This window comes from Scyliorhinus torazame, chromosome 8 (assembly GCF_047496885.1).
Source record: "Scyliorhinus torazame isolate Kashiwa2021f chromosome 8, sScyTor2.1, whole genome shotgun sequence".
Lineage (NCBI taxonomy): Eukaryota > Metazoa > Chordata > Chondrichthyes > Carcharhiniformes > Scyliorhinidae > Scyliorhinus > Scyliorhinus torazame.
Window position 1 is genome coordinate 263,318,674 of NC_092714.1, and position 21,202 is coordinate 263,339,875.

The 21,202-nt window shown below is 49.0% G+C and overlaps 1 protein-coding gene across 2 annotated transcripts in view; it reads right to left on the reverse strand.

Moving 5' to 3' along the window:
• LOC140428593 (neurensin-1-like) overlaps positions 1-21,202 on the reverse strand; it is a 45,334-nt gene that overhangs the window by 23,307 nt on the left and 825 nt on the right. The gene's annotated exons all lie outside the window — the stretch shown is intronic.

The following is a 21,202-nucleotide window of genomic DNA, read 5'->3' on the forward strand; positions in this document are numbered from 1 at the left end:
AAGAGCACTATGACCCAAAACCACCCCTCATTTTGCGTAGGTACAGATTCTACACAACGAAGCGGGAAGACAGAGAGTCAGTCACAAATTTCTTGACCCACCTGAGACGGCTGGCGGAAAAATGTGAGTTCGGCCCGACGCTAAATGAAATGCTTCGGGACCGGTTAGTGGTGGCATAAATGACCTCCAAATACAGAAGCGCCTGTTGGCAGAAACGGAGCTAGACTGCAGGCGGGCGTTACAGCTCGCACTGACCCTAGAAAAGGCAGCAAGTGGGGTGCAGGAACTACAGGGTACGCCAATGTAGGTAGATACCTGGGAGAGGGACTACCACAATGGGTCCAGCTACCAGATAGCCGCCCTCAGGAAAAGCCTGAGGAACAGAGGGCCAAAGGAAAACCCCAGAACGGCTCCCATGTCTGCTAGGACTAACTGGAGACAGAGGGAACTACTGGCTGAGGCCCCCCCAACAGAGAAGGACTGCTTCTGGCACCAGGCAGAGTGGGGTAACAGCGACAGAAACCCTAGAAGGAGATGGCAAAAGAGGAATAGCAGGTGGGGACGCAGGGAAGTACACAACCTAGATGCCCCATCCTCCTCCGAAGGGGAACAGTTATATAATATTGCGACGAAGAAAGCGTTAAGATTACCCCACGGGTGAAAGGTCGGCCGACAATAATGGAAATAGACACGGGTGCGGCCGTATCAGTAATGGGAGTGGCAGCATTTTTAAAAATCAAAGATGGACTCCAGCCACTAACCCTAACAAAAACATCGACAAAACTTAAAACCTACACGGGGGAACCCCTGGAAGTTCTAGGCACGACTCATGTACCCGTGGAATATGACAAACAATTGCTCAGATTACCATTGACAATAGTAGAGGGCTCCTGACCAAACTTAATAGGACGGAACTGGCTGAAAGACCTAAACTTAGATTGGATGAAAATTTTCCAGAGTGGAAGCGGGCAGTTGAGTGGAGTACTCCAAAAATACCCGGAGGTCTTTCAAGAAGGTTTTGGGGAAATTATAGACGCCAAAGCAACTTTGCACGTGGACCCAGAAGCCCTTCCGAAATTTTGTAAGGCCAGGCCGGTACATTTTGCATTAAGGAAGAAAGTAGATGTGGAAATAGAAAGGTTACGGCTCAACGGCATTATCAGACCAGTACAGTTCTCAGAATGGGCAGCGCCGGTGGTACCAATTTTGAAGCCAGACGGCTCGATACGTCTCTGTGGAGATTTCAAACAGACGGTAAACAAATACGCACTGCTGGACAAATACCCGATCCCGAAAATAGATGACCTATATGCCAAATTGGCAGGTCGGCTTTTGTTCATGAAACTGGACATGAGCCACGCCTACCTGCAGTTAAAACTGGACAAGGACTCCCAGAAGTTCGCTACGATCAACACCCTGAAGGGATTTTTTCGTTATACTAGGCTACCTTTCGGAGTGTCATCAGCCTGCGCTATATTCCAGCATACGATGGAAAATATTCTGCAGGGACTACCGCAGGTGGCGATTTATTTGGATGATGTCTTGATCACGGGTAGGACAAACAGGGAACACTTAAGGAACCTGGAGGAAGTGCTCAGGCGTTTCGCAAAGGCAGGCGTACGGCTGAAAAGAGAAACATGTGTTTTTCTGGCCCCACAAGTGACGTACCTGGGATATAAAGTAGACGAGTCGGGTTTACACCCATTGGAAGACCGAGTAAGGGCAATAAAAGAAGCCCCAGCTCCCACCACGGTCCAGGAGCTACGATCATTTCTAGGGTTGGCAACCTATTATGGCAAATTTATTGAAGATAGGGCATCCATCCTAGAACCCCTCCACCAGCTACTAAAAAAGGGACAAGAATGGAAATGGTCCGCCGCCAAAACCGAGCACTTAGGGACATTAAGGAACAGCTGTCATCCGAAAATGTCCTTGAGCATTATGACCCAAGGAAGGAGTTGGTGGTCACGTGTGATGCATCACCTTACGGAGCTGTCTTAGCCCAGAGAGGAAGGAATGGGGAAGAACGGCCAATAGCTTATGCTTCGAGGACCTTGGCGATGGCTGAGAGAAAGTATGCCCAAATCGAGAAGGAAGGACTGGCGGTGATATTTGCAGTAAAAAAATTTCACCAGTATCTGTACGGGCGGAAATTCACCATAGTGACGGACCATAAGCTGTTATTAGGGTTATTAAAAGAAGACAAGTCAATACCCCCGATTTGCATCAGCTAGAATCCAATGCTGGGCGTTGCTACTGGCGGCGTATAGATACGTTCTGGTGCACAGACCGGGAACGCGAGTAGCAAATGCAGATGCTTTGAGCAGACTTCCCCTCCCAGACACCCCGCCGCTAATACCAAAAGTAGAGGAGACAGTAATGACTCTAAATTTTTTGGACACCCTATCAGTGGACGCACAACATATTCGGTTGTGGACGCAAAAAGACCCAGTTTTAGCAAAGATGAAGCATTTACTGCTAACAGGGGAACTGGAGAGACCAGTGGAGCCCCAGATGCACCTATACTGGAGCAGAAGGGACCAAATAACCGTAGAAGACGGTATCCTATTATGGGGAGCCCGGGTAATAGTCCCAGCTCAGGGCCGTCGGGCAACCTTAACCGAGTTACATCACGGACACCCAGGGGTGTCTAAAATGAAGATGCTAGCTCGAAGCTACGTTTGGTGGCCAGGATTGGACACAGACATAGCAGCCTTGGTACGTCGGTGCCAGGAGTGCCAACAGGGGCAAAGAGTGCCACCAGCTGCACCATTGCACACGTGGGAATGGCCAGGCAGGCCGTGGACCCGCCTGCATATTGACCACGCCGGCCCTTTCATGGGCTCATGTTTTTGGTGATAGTGGACGCCCACTCCAAATGGTTGGACGTCCACCGGGTAAACGCGGTAAGCACAGCATCGACAATTGAAAAGCTCAGGGCCTCGTTTACAACACATGGACTTCCGGAGGTATTGGTGTCGGACAACGGAACAGCATTCACAAGTGGGGAATTTGGAAAATTCCTAAAGGGAAACGGAGACCGCCACATCAAAACAGCCCCTTACCATCCAGCGTCCAACGGCCTGGCAGAGAGCGCGGTCCAGACACTAAAAGCGGGACTCAAGAAGCAGCCGGCAGCGTCAATGGACACAAAGCTCTCCCGCTGGCTGTTTGATTACAGGACCACACCGCATTCCACAACGGGCATACCGCCAGCTGAACTCTTAATGGGAAGGCAGGGACCACACCGCTTTCCACAATGGGCATACCGCCAGCTGAACTCTTAATGGGAAGGCGGCTGCGAACGAGGCTGAGTCTCCTTTTCCCAAATTCAACGGGGAAAGTGGAGAAACAACAGGAGGTCCAACGCAGAAGGCATGATAATAGTCGGCAGCAGAGACATTTCCAGGTGGGGGCACCGGTTTGGGTCAAGAATTATGGGTATGGACCAACGTGGGTCAAAGGCACAGTAGAGTCCCAAACAGGGCCCATAACCTATGAAGTTTCGATAGGAGGTAAGGTGCTGAAGAAACACCTAGACCAAATAAGGGCAGCGGAACCACACCTGGAGGCAGTCGAAGCAGGACCGCCTCAAGCTGGGATAGCTCAGACGGGGAAGATACCCACACCCCAGCCCCGAGCAATTTCTCCAGACTCCGTCATCCAGTCGTCAGAGTCGGAGATGGACACGTTCGACGAGGCCGCCGTGACACCTCTCCCCGAGGAGGAGGAAGTACAACTTCCAAGGAGGTCGTCGAGGAAAAGACGGGCACCTATAAGGTACACCCCACCCACGTCGGAGAACGACCCGGCGGACGACACAGAGGTGACAGACCCGGACAGGAGGAGCAGGAAGAAGCTCAGAGGAATGCCAGCTGGCAGGAATTCCTCGGACCTTGGGGGGGGGAGGGGTGTAATGACCTCCAATTGGCATTATTGGTTGGCCAATTGGAGTATGAGCTCCCTCAATGATAGCCCATTGAGGGGGCCCATATAAGCACCTGTGTAGGCTTTGTGAGGCAGTCTTAAGTTGACTGGAATGCTAGCAGCACTGTTTGGAGCTGCTCTTGGATATAGTTATTGCAAATAAATACTGGTGTAGTGACGGAACCCCTGCCTCCTGGGGATTATTACACCGGCCCTCGCCCACAAGTCTCGCACTCGTTGGCCACCTCCTGGAAGAACCCACTCAGCTTCGCCCTGGTCATATGTACCCTGTGTGCCACCTTGAACTGAATCAAGCTCATCCTCGTGCAGGAGGAGGTTGAATTTACCCTACCCATTGCCTCGTTCCACACTCCCCATCCTATCTCCCCCCGCCCCTGTGCTGTTCTTTGTGATTCCTGTTATCAGGGTGGATATCATAGTGTTCACAAAGACCACAGAAGCTAAGTTCATTAACAACGCTAACATTTATTTACACTACTTATTAAAGCTCGACCACCTACTCCGAAAGTAAACAATAATCTAGTAATCTACAATCTGTACTCTACTAACACTAGTCTCTACACTCTATAACTGTATTCTACTCTCTCTCACTGCTCTCTCTAGCTGTCCTCCAGCTCTCTCCAAGACGTCTGAGAGTCAGTGCTTTATATAGTTCTGCCTCTCGCTCCATCTAGTGGTTAATTATGATATGGCATTAACCCTTTGTATTCTGAACAGGAATCGCGGCAACACATTCATCTTAACCACCTGTACGCTCCCCACCAATGTCAGGTGCAGTGTACCCAACTCCTAACCCCCCCCCCCCCCCACCCTCTCCTAACCTCCTCCACCAATGTTGTCAGATTCCACCTGTGCATCGTCACCCATTCCCCTATCCCTGGGTACCCTAAATGGCAATGCCCCCAGGTTGGCTCTCCGATCTGCCGCATTCACCAAAAACACCTCACTCTTCCCAGCATTTAGCTCATATCCCGAGAAGGCCCCAAATCTCTCCAATATTCCCATGATCCTCTCCATATCCTCCAGCGGGTCCAACAGAAACAACAACAAATCTACCGCATGCAGCGACATTTGGTGTTCCCTACTCCCCCTCACGGTCCACTGACCCCCTAAGGGCCATTGCCAAGGGCTGTATTGCCAGCGCAAACAACAGCGGTGACAGCAGACACCCGTACCTCGTTCCGCTGTGCAACCCAAAACTCTGTGAACTCTTCTCATTTGTCCATACGCACGTCACCAGGCACCCACGCCACAAACGTCGGGCAAACCTCCCCAAGATCTGCACCCCCCGATTGAAAGCCTTTTCCCTATCCATAAGAGATCACTACCTCGAGTACCCGCCCCACCGACAGGGTCATAATCACATTTAACAGCCTCCTAATGTTACAGGAGAGCTGCCTGCCCTTTACAAAACCCGTTTCGTCCTCAGCGACCACTTCTGGTTACCCCTCCATCCCCCTCGCCACTAACGTGGCCAGCACTTTCACATCCGTGTTTAACAGTGAAATGGGTCTTTACGACCCACACTCCAATGGGTCATTCTCCTTCTTTGGGATTAGTGTAATCGACGCCTGTGTCAATGTCTCTGGCAGCTCCCCCTTCTCTAGCGCCTCGCTAAACATCCTCAGTAAATGCGGTGCAAACTCCGTCGTAAACTCCTTCTAAAACTCCGCTGGGAAGCCATCTGGCCCAGGGCGTTCCCCAACTTCATCCCCTTTATAGTACCCATCATCTCCCTCAGCCCCACCGGCCCCTCCAACGCACGTCTCCTCTCTTTCTCCAGCCTCGGAAACTCCAGTCCATCGAAAACACGATCCATATCCCCCTCCTCTGTGCCCAGTTGGGCTCTGTACAGCCTCTCACAGTACCCCCTAAACACATTGTTTATCCTCCCAGGTTCCGACACTACCTTCCCCTTCTCTGTCTGCACCCATACAATTTCCCTGGACACAACCTGCCTCCGTAACTGGTGGGCCAACATGCGGCTCGCCTTCTGTCCATAGTCATACTAGGTCCCCCTCACCCTCCGCACCTGCCCCACTGCCTTTCCCATCGTCGGCCTGTCTGAGGGATATGAAGCCACATACTGAGGGATATGGAGCCACATACTGAGGGATATGGAGCCACATACTGAGGGATATGGAGCCACATACTGAGGGATATGGAGCCACATACTGAGGGATATGGAGCCACATACTGAGGGATATGGAGCCACATACTGAGGAATATGGAGCCACATACTGAGCGATATGGAGCCACATACTGAGGGATATGCAGCCACATACTGAGGGATATGGAGCCACATATTGAGCGATATGGAGCCACATACTGAGGGATATGCAGCCACATACTGAGGGATATGGAGCCACATACAGAGGGATATGGAGCCACATACTGAGGGATATGCAGCCACATACTGAGGGATATGGAGCCACATACTGAGCGATATGGAGCCACATACTGACGGATATGGAGCCACATACTGAGGGATATGGAGCCACATACTGAGGGATATGGAGCCACATACTGAGGGATATGGAGCCACATACAGAGGGATATGGAGCCACATACTGAGGGATATGCAGCCACATACTGAGGGATATGGAGCCACATACAGAAGGATATGGAGCCACATACTGAGGGATATGGAGCCACATACTGAGGGATATAGAGCCACATACTGAGGGATATGGAGCCACATACTGAGGGATATGGAGCCACACACTGAGGGATATGGAGCCACATACTGAGGGATATGGAGCCACACACTGAGGGATATGGAGCCACATACTGAGGGATATGGAGCCACATACTGAGGGATATGCAGCCACATACTGAGGGATATGGAGCCACATACAGAGGGATATGGAGCCACATACTGAGGGATATGCAGCCACATACTGAGGGATATGGAGCAACATACAGAAGGATATGGAGCCACATACTGAGGGATATGGAGCCACAAACTGAGGGATATAGAGCCACATACTGAGGGACATGGAGCCACACACTGAGGGACATGGAGCCACATACTGAGGGATATGGAGCCACATACTGAGCGATATGGAGCCACATACTGAGTGATATGGAGCCACATACTGAGGGATATGGAGCGACACACTGAGGGATATGGAGCCACATACTGAGGGATATGGAGCCACATACTGAGGGATATGGAGCGACACACTGAGGGATATGGAGCCACATACTGAGGGGTATGGAGCCACATACTGAGGGATATGCAGCCACATACTGAGGGATATGGAGCCACATACTGAGTGATATGGAGCCACATACTGAGGGATATGGAGCCACATACTGAGGGATATGGAGCCACATACTGAGGGATATGGAGCCACATATTGAGGGATATGGAGCGACACACTGAGGGAAATGCAGCCACATACTGAGGGATATGGAGCGACACACTGAGGGATATGGAGCCACATACAGAAGGATATGGAGCCACATACTGAGGGATATGGAGTATCATGGATGGAATTACACTGCAGATATATTATGAACTCATTGAATGGTGTGACAAGCTCAAGGAAATGAATGGGCTCCTGCTGTTCTCACAATCCGTTTTTTGCCATGTCTGGTAACCAGTAGACATGCCACTCATGGAGGGGAACGTCTCCCCCACACCTTCTGCACCACTTTCCTGCCAGAGTTTCCCTACTTTTGGGTATTAAGAGCCCAAACCAATGCCTTGGAGCCGCAGCTTCCCTGTGTGCGACCGCTCACTCCAAGAACTTAGGCCTATCTTTTGGCCATGTGGCGTAGGGTCTGCTTACGTTGCTCTGTGACAAACATACTTCACCTCGCTTACAGCACAGAAACTGTCCATTCAGCCCCACTGGGTCTGGACCATTGTTCAGATCCCGCCCTGCTTCAGCTCACCCATTTGACCTTCTGTCTCTCGCACCCTCCTGTATTTATCTAACTTCCCCTCGGTCATTGTTCACGTGACGTTCTTTTGAAGCATAGTCGCTGTTGTGGTGTAAGAAACTCGTGTGCCAATTTGCGCATAGCAAGATGCCACAAACAGCAGTGAGAAGATGACTGGATATTCTGTTTCAGTGATATTGCTGGGAGGGTAGATATTGATCCCCGAACACGAGGGAGAACTCACTCAGGATGACACTAAGGTTTAAGTTTAGATTTTTGATGAACAAGGGTTATGGGTGATTGTCAGGAAGGTGCAGTTAGGGTCATTGTCGCATTGAATGATGGGCTGAATAGGTTCCTCCTGCTTCTGCGCCCTGTGATCTTATAAAGGCGGGATACAAAGACAAGCTGTTATTGTTATCTTGCACAAAGTCATCTTACAGCAACTGAAGTTGTCGTTATCCTTTCTGCTCATTGTCACTGGAAGGTTGGCACACTTTGGTCAACTGGAGAAAGAGCTATTTCTTTCCAAGGCTCTTTCAGCCAGACACAAGGGTGAACTTAAACTTTAAAACTTACGATGCTTTTAAACCCTCAGTGGCCTCAGCGCTTGGATTGAGGCGGCTAGCTGCTGAGAACCCGCAATTTCATCCAATCCGTAACGGCGGCCGCACAAAGCAGCCATGAGAAATGAAAATCGCTTATTGTCACAAGTCGGCTTCAAATGAAGTTACTGTGAAAAGCCCCCAGTCGCCACATTCCGGCGCCTGTTCGGGAAGGCTGGTACGGGAATTGAACCGTGCTGCTGGCCTGCCTTGGTCTGCTTTCAAAGCCAGCGATTTAGCCCTGTGCTAAACCAGCCCCTCATGGGGTAAGTTTGAGAATTTACAGATTGCCGTTCTGTGCCAAACCATAAACCTATCCCCTCAAATTCCACAATCGCCAACCAGTACAGAGCCTCCCCAGAAACTGGCCCGCTGCTTGTCCTCTCCATTGATTCACGCCGGAGTACAGTTTTGTACCAGGAACCCCACTCCTGCCCCCCCCCCCCCCCGCCCCCACCCGTCTCACCCCCCCAACGACACCCACTCCCCTCAATCTTGCCTGCTGCAAGTTACTGGACAGTGGATAGTGGGAGGCTATTCGACCACAGGGGGCATCACCACAAACCCCAATTTTGCCCCACTCTGTGTTCTCACATAGACTCACTTTCCAGGCGTCACTCCAGGTTGTTCAAAAATATAACCCGATATTAAACCATTTTCTTGCTTGGAAATAAAAGACCCCATATGACAATGTTTTTAAAAAGAGCAGGGGAGTGGGGGTGTTAACGTCATTAATCACTCAATCAATATTATTATTTAATTGTATTTAAGTGGTGGGCATTAATTGGGGATTCCCTTGTGCTCCTACGAATAGGAGAAGTCCGACCCGGCTGCCTGCCCCTGTTCTGTGGCTATGCTTGCAGCTGGGTCTCCTTGGAGAGGGAGCATGTGGTAAACGACTACTGAATTACATGTAATGTGGTGAACCACTGCCTGATGGCTCCGCCTCCCCTCGGGCTCGGTATAAAGGTGGCTGACCTCCGGCCCTGCCCCCAGTTCGGGATCAGAGGCCAGGAGGCTTTCTGTTTAGCTTATTAAAGCCTCAGTTTCGTTCACTACTCGTCTTGTGTTCATTGATGGCACATCAGAGCACAAGGTGTCCGCCCGCACACAGGAGGCCAACATGACTGGTGGGCACCGCGGGGACTGGGGTGCATCATTGACCACCCACAATCAGGTTTCAGCTTGATTTTTGTACGTTTCCTTTGTGATTTTGTCTTCGACCTTGCAGTGTCCCTTTAGGGGCTGCCCCACTAATTTGTTAATATGCCGCCGACTTCTTTTATTTTCTGCTCATCTGTAATGCAGAAAAGAGTATCCATAGGAGCAGACTGAAACAATGGTGTTTGGAGGCGTATGCCTGGAATGTGTGTTTCTGTCAACTAAAGCTAATGAGACCAGGCCGTGGATCTACCCTCACCACCTGGCTGTCTGGAGTGTGACAAATATCCCCAGAAAGGCAGATTACCTGATCAATATCATGGTACTGGTTGTGAGAAATTGCCATGCACAAACTGGTGCATTTCTTACATTACAACAGTAACCACACTTTCAAAAACGAATTTATTGGCTACAAAGCACTTTGGGCTGTCCTAAGGTTGTGGTAGGCGCTCTATAAATGTAGGCCTTTCTTTCTCCAGTCTTTTGAAGACTGGCTGAAGCTTCCCCCCCCCCCCCCCCCATCCTCACCCAAACACAGAGGGCAATGCCGCTGTCTGATGTGGAGCTGAGCTGTGAGATTGGGGAGGCATTAGGATTGATTTCTGGTCTGTCCTGTTATCTTAACTAAGACCGGGAGGCAGGAGGGAGCGATACAATATTATCTTCCGCCTTGGGCTGGTCAGTAAGCAAAATTGAGCTGGAGGTGCCACTTCTGGCTGAGTGGGGTAAGCGTGGCATCAGTACTGATGCACTGTACCCTACCGATACTTGCTAGCTCAGTTTAAATATCAATAATAGCAATAGCCACAACAAGAAACTATACTGTAATGAAGCGTCCCAAGTAGCTTCACAAGAGTGCTTTGAAATAAGATGTGACATTGAGCCACATAAAGAGATCTTAGATCAGATGCCCAAAAGCTTGGTGAAAGAGGAAGGTTTTAAGAAGTGTCTTATCGAGGCAAGAGAAGGAGAGAGACGCAGAGATAATGGGGGGGGGGGGGGGGGGGTGGAATTCCAGGGTTTAGAGCCTTGGCAACTGATCACCAATGATGGATCAGTTATGATTGGGGAATGCACAGGAGGCCAGAATGAGAGGGTTGAGGTGCCGAAAGAGGTTACAGCGATTGATTGGCTGGGATCGAATGTAAATCAGGGAGCACAGCAGTGATTTAAAAAATGGGACTTGCTGTGAGTGAAGACAAGGGAGGGAGCCTGGCTGACATCTTGCAGAGTGGCCAGTGGTCCTTGGGGCCAGATGCCAGCACCTTCAGCAGAGAAAAGGAGTGGAGCCAAGGAGGAGGAGAGATTCTTGAACAAGTAGAGAATGGATGGCTCACAAAAGAAAGAGGAGAGAGAGAGCATCAAAAAGAGTGTGGCATTAAGAGAGAGAGGATAGAGAATTGGAGGAGAGACCTCCTCTCAGGTCAGGTACAGCACAGGTTGGATGCAGAGTAAATCTCCCTCGACACTGCTTCATCAAGTACAACGTACAGCTGACAATTCTCTGTCTTCCACTTCCATTTAACACTCACTTGAGGGATGATTGGCAGTGAGTGGGACACCCATCCTCCCATGGAAGGGAGCCCTGGCCATGAGAGCTGTCGGCCAATCTGATTCAGGTCCTGAAGCTGGCACAGTGCTGCAGTGGCAAGAGGCGGTACTGCGGCACTCTGCCTGGGCCTAAGTCCGGGGACCTTCAAAGAACTAAGTCCCGGGAGTCTCGGGGGCCGGAGAGTAGGGAACATCCGGGGGCAGCAGGAAGGATTGCCCGGTTCCGGAGTTCCAACGGGTTCCGGATCTCCAACGCTGAGGGTGCATTCAGAGTGAGGTGCTCCTCTTCCCCCCCATCTCCCGACTGAGTTGGGGGAAAAGTGTAAATGTCACTTTCCCACTCTACACGCACCCGCTCCTGCCAGCTTAAAAATTGGGGCTGGGCACGGTAAGCCCCTTAAGTGGCCATTAAGGTAACGACAAAGTCGCCATAGCTCCAGATGACCATAGGCTGCTTTCCCCGGTGAGGGGGAGAGCTGGCTGGTGGTGATTTAACCTGAGGATCACCACACCTCAGGTGAGGGGCAAAGTTGAGAAAATGGGGCTTTCATGAGTAACATCAGTCAGTACGGGGGGGGTGGGTTTAAGCTCACTTAATAGGGCAGCACGGTAGCATTGTGGATAGCACAATTGCTTCACAGCTCCAGGGCCCAGGTTCGATTCGATTCAGGCTTGGGTCACTGTGCGGAGTCTGCACATCCTCGCCGTGTGTGCGTGGGTTTCCTCCGGGTGCTCCGGTTTCCTCCCACAGTCCAAAGGTGTGCAGGTTAGCTGGATTGGCCATGATAAATTGCCCTTAGTGTCCAAAATTGCCCTTAGTGTTGGGTGGGGTTACTGGGTTACGGGGATAGGGTGGAGGTGTTGACCTTGGGTAGGGTGCTCTTTCCAAGAGCCGGTGCAGACTCGATGGGCCGAATGGCCTCCTTCTGCACTGTAAATTCTATGAGGGCATAGAACATAGAAATGTACAGCACAGTACAGGCCCTTCGGCCCACGATGTTGTGCCGAACTAGTCTGAACCTAAGATCAAATCAACCTACTCCCAATCATTCTCGTGCACTCCATATGCCTATCCAATAACCGCTTGAAAGTTCCTAAAGTGTCCGACTCCACTACCATAGCTGGGAGTGCGTTCTACGCCCCAACCACTTTCTGAGTAAAGAACCTACCTCGGACATCCCTCCTATATCTTCCACCATGAATCTTATAGTTATGCCCCCTTGTAACAGCTACATCCACCCGAGGAAAAAGTCGCTGAACACCCACTCTGTCTATCCCTCTCATCATCTTATACACCTCAATTAAGTAACCTCTCATCCTCCTTCGCTCCAGTGAGAAAAGCCCTATCTCCCTCAACCTTTCCTCATAAGACCTACCCTCCAATCCAGGCAGCATCCTGGTAAATCTCCTTTGCACCCTTTCCAATGCTTCCACATCCTTCCTATAATGAGGTGACCAGAACTGCACACAATACTCCAAATTTGGTCTAACCAGGGTCTTGTACAGTTTCATCATAACCTCACGGCTCTTAAACTCAATCCCCCTGTTAATAAATGCTAACACACTGTAGGCTTTCTTCACGGCTCTATCCACTTGGGTGGCAACTTTCAGAGATCTATGGACATGAACTCCGAGATCGCTCTGCTCCTCCACATTCTTCAGAACCCTGCCGTTAACCCTGTAATCCGCATTCAACTTTGGCCAACCAAAATGAATCACCTCACACTCATCAGAGTTAAACTCCATCTGCCACTTTTCAGCCCAGCTCTGCATCCTATCAATGTCTCTTTGCAGCCTACAACAGCCCTCCACCTCATCCACTACTCCACCAATCTTGGTGTCATCAGCAAATTTACTACCTCAACCTTCAACTCCATCATCCAAGTCATTGATAAAAATCACAAATAGCAGAGGACCCAGCACTGATCCCTGTGGTACACCGCTGGTGACTGGGCTCCAGGATGAAAATTTACCATCTACCACCACCTTCTGACTTCTATGTGATAGCCAGTTACTGATCCAATTGGCCAAATTTCCCTCTCTGCCATGCCTCCTTACTTTCTGCATGAGCCGACCATGGGGCACCTTTTCAAACGCCTTACTAAAATCCATGTATATGACATCAACTGCTCTACCTTCATCTTTGTCCTTAGTTACCTCCTCAAAGAATACAATCAAACTTGTGAGGCAAGAATTACCCCTCACAAATCCGTGCTGACTATCCTGGATTAAGCTGCATCTTTCCAAATGATCATAAATCCTATCCCTCAGGACCCTTTCCAATAATTTACCTGTGACCGAAGTGAGACTAACTGGCCTATAATTCCCAGGGTTATACCTATTCCCTTTCTTGAACAAGGGGACAACATTCGCCTCTCTCCAGTCTTCTGGCACTATTCCTGTAGACAGTGAGGACATAAAGATCAAAGCCAAAGGCTCTGCAATCTCATCCCTCGCCTCCCAAAGTATCCCTAGGATATATTCCATCAGGCTCAGGGGACTTATTTTTCCTCAGGCCTCTCAAAATTTCTAACACATCTTCCTTCCAAATATCTACCTCCTCCAGCCTACCAGCCTGTATCGCACTATCCTCCTCAACAACATGGCCCCTCTCCTTTGTGAACACTGAAGAAAAGTATTCATTTAGGGCCTCTCCTATATCTTCAGACTCCATGCACACAATCCCACTACTGTCCTGAACCGGCCCTAACTTCACCTTGGTCATTCTTTTATTCTTCATATAAGTGTAAAAAGCCTTGGGGTTTTCCTTGATTCTACCCGCCAAGGACTTCTCATGCCCCCTCCTAGCTCTCCTAAGCCCTTTCTTGAGCTCCTTCCGAGCTATCTTGTATCCCTCAAGTGCTCTAACTGAACCTTGTTTTCTCATCCTTACATAAGTCCCCTTCTTCTTCTTGACAAGACATTCAACCTCTTTTGTAAACCATGGTTCCCTCACTCGACCATTTCCTCCCTGCCTGACAGGGACATACGTATCAAGGACACGCAGTATTTGCTCCTTGAACAAGCTCCACATCTCAATTGTGCCTATCCTTGACAGTTCCTGTGTCCATCTTATGCTCCCCAATTCTTGCCTAATCGCATCGTAATTACCCTTCCCCCAGTTATAAACCTTGCCCTGCCGTATGTTCCTATCCCTCTCCATTGCTATAGTGAAAGTCACCAAATTGTGGTCACTATCTCCAAAGTGCTCTCCCAATACCAAATCTAACACTTGGCCCGGTTCATTACCCATTCCCGTACCAGCCTCCCCAAACAGGCGCCAGAATGTGGTGACTAGGGGTTTTTCACAGTAACTTCACTGAAGCCTACTTGTGACAATAAGCGATTTTAATTTAATTTCATTTTCAGTACCAAATCCAATGTGGCCCCGCCTCTTGTCGGTCTATCCACATATTGTGTGAGGAAACCCTCCTGCACACACTGGATAAAAACAGCCCCATCCAAACTATTCGAATTATAGTGGTTCCAATCAATATTTGGAAAGTTAAAGTCACCCATGACAACTACCCTGTGACTACCGCACCTATCCAAAATCTGCATTGCAGGCTTTCCCTCCACATCTCTGTTACTGTTTGGGGGCCTATAGAAAACTCCAAACAAAGTGACCACTCCTTGCCTATTTCTAACTTCAGCCCACACTACCTCAGTAGACAGATCCTCCTCAAACTGCCTTTCTGCAGCCATTATACTAGCCTTAATTAACAATGCTACTCCTCCACCTCTTTTACCACCTTCCCTAATTTTACTGAAGCACCTAAACCTCGGAACCTCCAACAACCATTCCTGCCCCTGTTCTACCCACGTCTCCGTAATGGCCACAACATCGTGGTCCCAGGTACCAATCCATGCTTCAAGCTCACCATCCTTATTCCTGATGCTCCTCGCATTGAAGTAGACACACTTCAAACCACTCTTGTGACTTTGGACCTTCCTAGACAGCTTGTCTAGACAGCTGGTTTGCGATGCGGAGCAAGGCCAGCAGCGTGGGTAAGTGGCCATTAAGTGGCAACCTAGGGGCCTTAATAGGCTAATGGACGGCTTTCTCGCCCAAGGCCCTGCCCTCTAGCTCCTGGGGCTGGTTTTGTTGACAAGCTGGGTGCCACCATTGCGTTTGGAGCTAGTTCGGTTTTTCTCTTGGAGTTGTTCCACATTCTCGTTCTGCGCTGTATTTAGCCTGGTTTCATGACAGCAGCTAAAAATAAAGCAGAAATGTTGTCTTCTATCTTTGTGCGGTTTTTGATGAGCTAAAAATACATCTCGCTATGCTGAAGCTTAAATGAAAGGCCTGACTTTAAGTTACCCTGACTGGTTCCATCAGCACCTCAGAACAGAGGGAGTGTAGGGAGTGGGATCATGGAAATTTATACGGGTGTGTTCAAAGGAAGCATGAGGGAGGAAGAAATAGAAGGAAAAGCTGATATGCGGATATGTTCGGCAGGCTGAGGAAGCGGTTATAGTTTGATATCGAGGTTAACATACCTTTGAATAGTTTCAACTGATGCAGTGTGAACGGTTGAGGTGTCACGAGAGATGGATCTCTTTTTGGGCAGGGGTTCAGTATCTGGGAGGTGGTCTGGCCTGGATGACCACAGTCACAATTTGAACTGTTCCTCACATTCCACTTGTGGGTCAAAGAACAAAGGAAGAACCAAGGAAAATACAGCACAGGAACAGGCCCTTCGGCCCTCCGAGCCTGTGCCGACCATACTGCCCTAACTAAAGACAAAACCTTCTGTCCTTACTCGGTCTGTATCCCTCTATTTCCTCCCTGTTCATGTACCCATCCAGATGACTCTTCAATGTTGTTAAAGTGCCTGCGTCCACCGCATCCTCTGGCAGCGCATTCCAGGCACCCACCACTCTCTGCGTGAAAAATTTACGTAAACTTTCCCCCTCTCACCTTGAACCTGTGCCCCCTTGTAATTGACACTTCCACCCTTGGAAAAAGCCTCTGACTGTCCACCCTGTCTAGTCCTCTCATAATTTTGTAGGCCTCTATCAGGTCTCCCCTCAGCCTCCACCTTTCCAGTGAAAACAATCCTAGTTTATTCAACCTCTCCTCATAGCCAACACCCTCGAGACCAGGCAGCATCCTGGTGAACCTTCTTTGCACCCTCTCCAGAGCTTCCACGTCCTTCTGATAATGTGGTGACCAGAACTTCACACAATACTCCAAATGTAGCCTAAGGTTTTATACAGCTGTAACATGATTTCTCAACTCCTGTACTCAATGCCCCGGCTGATGAAGGCAAGCATCCCATATGCCTTCTTAATCACCTTGGCCACCTGTGTTGCTACTTTTAGGGAACTGTGGACCTGCATGCCCAGATCTTCCCTCGAGCAGTCCAGGGTTGTCCAGGATTGCTGCGGCTTGTTGAAACCCGGGACGTCCCCACTTGGGACAGTTACCAGGTTAAGGTTGGTGATGTTTGCAATCAGTCAAGAGGTGCATCATCGAGAGGTGAGGCTGTCATCAGTTTACAGGGTGTGGAGTGTGCTCCAGTGCTGAGCTGATGTACCTGGGGGCAAACTTCCTTCGGCAAGAAGAGCTACTGCAGAACCCAGATTTAATCTTATTCATCCAGTCAGCACTGTGGAATTTCAGACGGGCGGGTGGGGTTTTATTTGAGGTCCTGCTTAATGAGAATCTCCCTCCTAACCCTGACCTAAACCTCTCTGTCTCTCTGACCTCCTTTTCAGGGTCTTGCCAAATCGATCCCTTGAGACTGTCCTTTGGTTGCTCTCCAATTCAATTCCCATCCCAGCCATCAGTGCGAGGCCCCATGGCATTCCCTTTGATGGATTTGGCAAGGCCCTGAAAAGGAGGTGAGAGAGACAGAGCGGTTTAGGTCAGGGTTAGGAGTGAGATTCTCCTCCTCTCAGTCACTTCTCGTTGTTTTGGAAACAGGACCACAGGACTGAATGATGGAAGTCCAATGGGATCCCATTATGTGAAAACAGGCGTCGCTGATTTGGTGGAGCCAGATAGGAGGTGATATTTGTCATTGAGGGTGAAGAGGCCGATTTTGATGGTGAATGAAATGAAAATGAAATGAAATGAAAATCGCTTATTGTCACAAGTAGGCTTCAAATGAAGTTACTGTGAAAAGCCCCTAGTCACCACATTCCGGCGCCTGTTCAGGGAAGCTGGTACGGTGTGTTTCTGTCTTGTAAACCTGATGCTAACAGTGCACAGGTGTGGGGAGCTGCCTTTCATTAACTGTTAAGAACACGAAGGAGTGATGTGACTCCTGTTCGGGTACACACCAGATTGACAAGTCCTGATGTCATTACCACTGCCATCCTCTGTGCAAGCGATGGAATGTCGGGCAGAATGGTTACTTGGCTGTTATTTAAGGTTTATAAGTTGACCGGTTTGCTTTGAAGCAGCTGAGCGGTTTCTACAGTTTTTCAATGTTTGTATGTGATATTCAGAGGGGGCCTGTACACACATCAATACGGTAGCATGTTGCGACAAAGCCATTGACAGGCAGATTAGCGAAGAAGGTTTGTGTGCGGTAGATCAGTAGATACACACAGCACATAGCAGTTGGAAGTTAACTCCATAGGTGCATCTGTTGCTGTTGCAGGCTTATGTAGGTCTGACATAATGTCACATGATTGGGTGCATTGGGTATGTTGGGCACAGATAACAGCAGAGAACAAATGGTACCAGGGATTGAAGAGCTGCTATTTACTCCAAGCTCTATAGAATGCACACAAGGTGTAGCAAAAATGAGAAAATTGAATATTACATTTCTTGAATCCTCATGGCATCCCATCGTGTTTTATTGTGTTCACTTTTGGCTGTGTAGGGAGCCAGGTTTAAGCACAATCAGCAATTTGAGCACTTTCTTTTGTGTAAGTTTATCGAGGGATATATATTGGACAGAAAAACCAGGGAGAACCTCTCTGTTTTTCTTGCAAATTGCGCTGTGGTATTTTTCACACCTTCACCCGAGAGATCCCTGGTTTAACATTTCAACCCATCGCCAGATTTTCCTCAGCGCGACTTAGGGAGGGAGATGGAGGGGGGAGGGGGTTGTCAGCTGAGATTCTACGCTGAGGCCCCTGTGTTGGGGACTGGAACTCACAACCTTCTGACACCCAGAAAGAAGATCCTGCTCCCTCAGTGCACCACAGCCGGCCATGTCTGGCACAATGCGCACAGCTCCCGTATGGCACACACGACTCTGCGTGTGCCCCACTGTCATGTAGCTCCGTATGGCACACACGACTCTGCGTGTGCCCCACTGTCATGTTTTTAAAGGTTTGGAGGAGTGGCATGTGGAGCAGTGGTTAGCACTGTTGCCTCACGGCGCTGAGGACCCGGGTTCGATCCCGGCCCCAGGTCACTGTCCATGTGGAGTTTGCACGTTCTCCCCGTGTCTGCTTGGGTTTCACCTTCACAACCCAAAGATGTGTATGTTTGGTGGATTGGCCACGCTAAATTGCCCGTTAATTGGAATAAAATAATTTGGTACTGTCATGTGAGAGTACCCTTTAAGAAATGGGTGTTTAAGAAATGTACCTTTAAGAAATGGAGCTGCTCATGTTACTGGAGTGATGTCAGAGTGTGGGTGGAGCTGAGCTCTACTTCTGCTTTTTTTTAGTTTCAGTTTGAGAAGAGCTTGGGTGTGTCTGTGTTCTTTCAGTGAGCTGCACTGCTGTTGATCTCTGCCATGCAAAGACTATCTATGGATCATTTGGCAAACTCAGAATTGTAAAAAAGGTCTCAGTACTGAATATAAATCTAATGTGCTCCTGTTTAAAGGTTGTTAAGTCTTTTGGATGTTAAAAGACAGTTTACAGGGTTACTTAGTGTGGTATTCTTTGGGATGTGCATTTGATTTACTGGTTGCTAAGATATTCACTGTTTGTTTTAAAAAGGTTAACTTGAGTTCAATAGAATAAACATTGTTTTGTTTTAAAAACCACTGGTCAATTTTCTGCTGTATCATACCTGTCGAGTAAGCCGTGTGCTCCCCATACCACAATCTATTAAACGTTGTGGGTCAGGTGAACTCCACGATACACTTTGGGATTCTCTAAACCCTGGCCCATAATAGGTACTCTTAAAAAAAAAGTTTTGAAAGGTTTGTGCTGTGCAGGCTCAGAGGCAGAGAGGGTTAAACAGACAAAACATTGTGAGGCTGAGAGAGAGGATCACTCCATTTGACCGCACGGAGATATTGATAATAGCAAAAGGGTTGAAATTTTGGCTGGTGTACCTTTAATGCGAGTTGGAACCAGTACAAGGTGGCATTTTCTGTTGATTGTCTCCACAGTGATTGAACAGGGGAAATCTCATTGCTGAAATGTTAGACCGAAACGTGCCTGTCTCGCTGTGAATGAGTCAGGCTTGACAACCAGAGATGCATACACTTAGATAGGCAGGTTGAGTTGAAGATAGACAGATAATTATATTTATATTTGTGTGTGTATTGAAAACACACACAACAAGCATACAGAGACACACACCATGTTATAACTGAATTTTGGAGAATAAGCGTTTTGAACATGGTTAATTCAGAGACAGCAGCTTGTCTGTATAATTGACAATGCTGACTGAAGCAACGGTTGACAACCTTTTACTATTTTGGATTACATTTAATAGCGAGAGCTAGAGAGAATGAAGAGGTTGAGTAGCAAGAAAAAGACAGCTGTCAATTGGCACAATTAAGACAGAGATGGTGAAGGGACAGATTAGCGTAAATAAGATCAAAAATGTTAATTGGGAAGCCATTAAAGGGGAGAAATGTAATAGCTGGTGCAAACGTGTGGTGTGGAGCCGCGCAGGGAGCAAGGAGAGCTGACATACGCACTTGAGTGTGCAGGAACAGAATGTGCAAAGACAAAATCAGGGGAGAGATTTAACTGTTGCAGGGTTGCATGGATTGGCAGGCTGGTCTTGGTTAGTTATCTCTTTCCAAAGACACAATTCCTGTTCAGCTAGTCTTTAATTTTCCAGGATATGCCAGATGAGTAAAAGATGTGTGAGAATTCATGGAGAATGCTGACCGGTGGCACAGTGGTTGGCACTGGCTGCCTCACAGCACCAGGGTCCGGGGTTCAATTCCAGCCATGTTCTCCCCGTGTCTGTGTGGGTTTCCTCCGGGTGCTCCGGTTTCCTCCCGCAGTCCAAAGATGTGCAGGTGAGGTGGATTGGCCATGCTAAATTTCCCCTTCGCGTCCAAATGGTTAGGTGGGGTTACTGAGATAGGGTGGGGGATTGGATCTAGGTAGGGTGCTCTTTCGGAGGGTCGGTGCAGACTTGATGGGCTGAATGGCACTCTAGTGATTCAAACAGTGACAATCAGCTTGCTCAAAGACCTGAGCTGAATGCAACATAGGAACAGGAGGAGGCCAATTGGCCCCTTGAGTTATTCTGCCCTTCAATTACACTAGGCCTGATCTTAACCCCATTGACCTATCTTGGGTCTGAACCCCTTACTTGCCGAATGAGAATTTACCAAATTCAGTTTTGAATTTTTCAATTGCCGCCCCCGCCACCCCCCCCCCCCCCCCCCAACAGCAGTTTTTTGGGAGGGGGGATTGACAGAGTTCCAGATTTCCCTTTGTGTGAAGAAGTGCTTTCTGACATCACCCCAAAGCATCTAGCTCTAATTGTAAGTATTACACCCACCCCCCATTGACACTCACCCCCCCCCCCATTCACCCCTCTGTTTTGCTCCCCCCCCCCGGAGCAGTTTCTCTCTCTCCACCCTGTCAACTTCTTCAATCAACTCGATTGAATCGATTCTCAATCCTCCAATCCCAAGGGAAGGCGAGCCTAGTCTGTGTGACCTTTCCTCAGAATTTAACCTGCTTAGCCGCGCGTGTCATTCGGGTGAATCTGCACTGCACTTTCCCCAAGGTCAATGCATCCCCGAGACGCTCGAGGAAGAATCGTGCCAGGGAGGGAAGGAGATGTCAGGAGAAGAGGGATAAATAAGTGGACGAGATAAGAGGTTTGGACAGAAACACAGAGAGAGTTAGAATGAGAGCTGAAAGAAATATGGGGC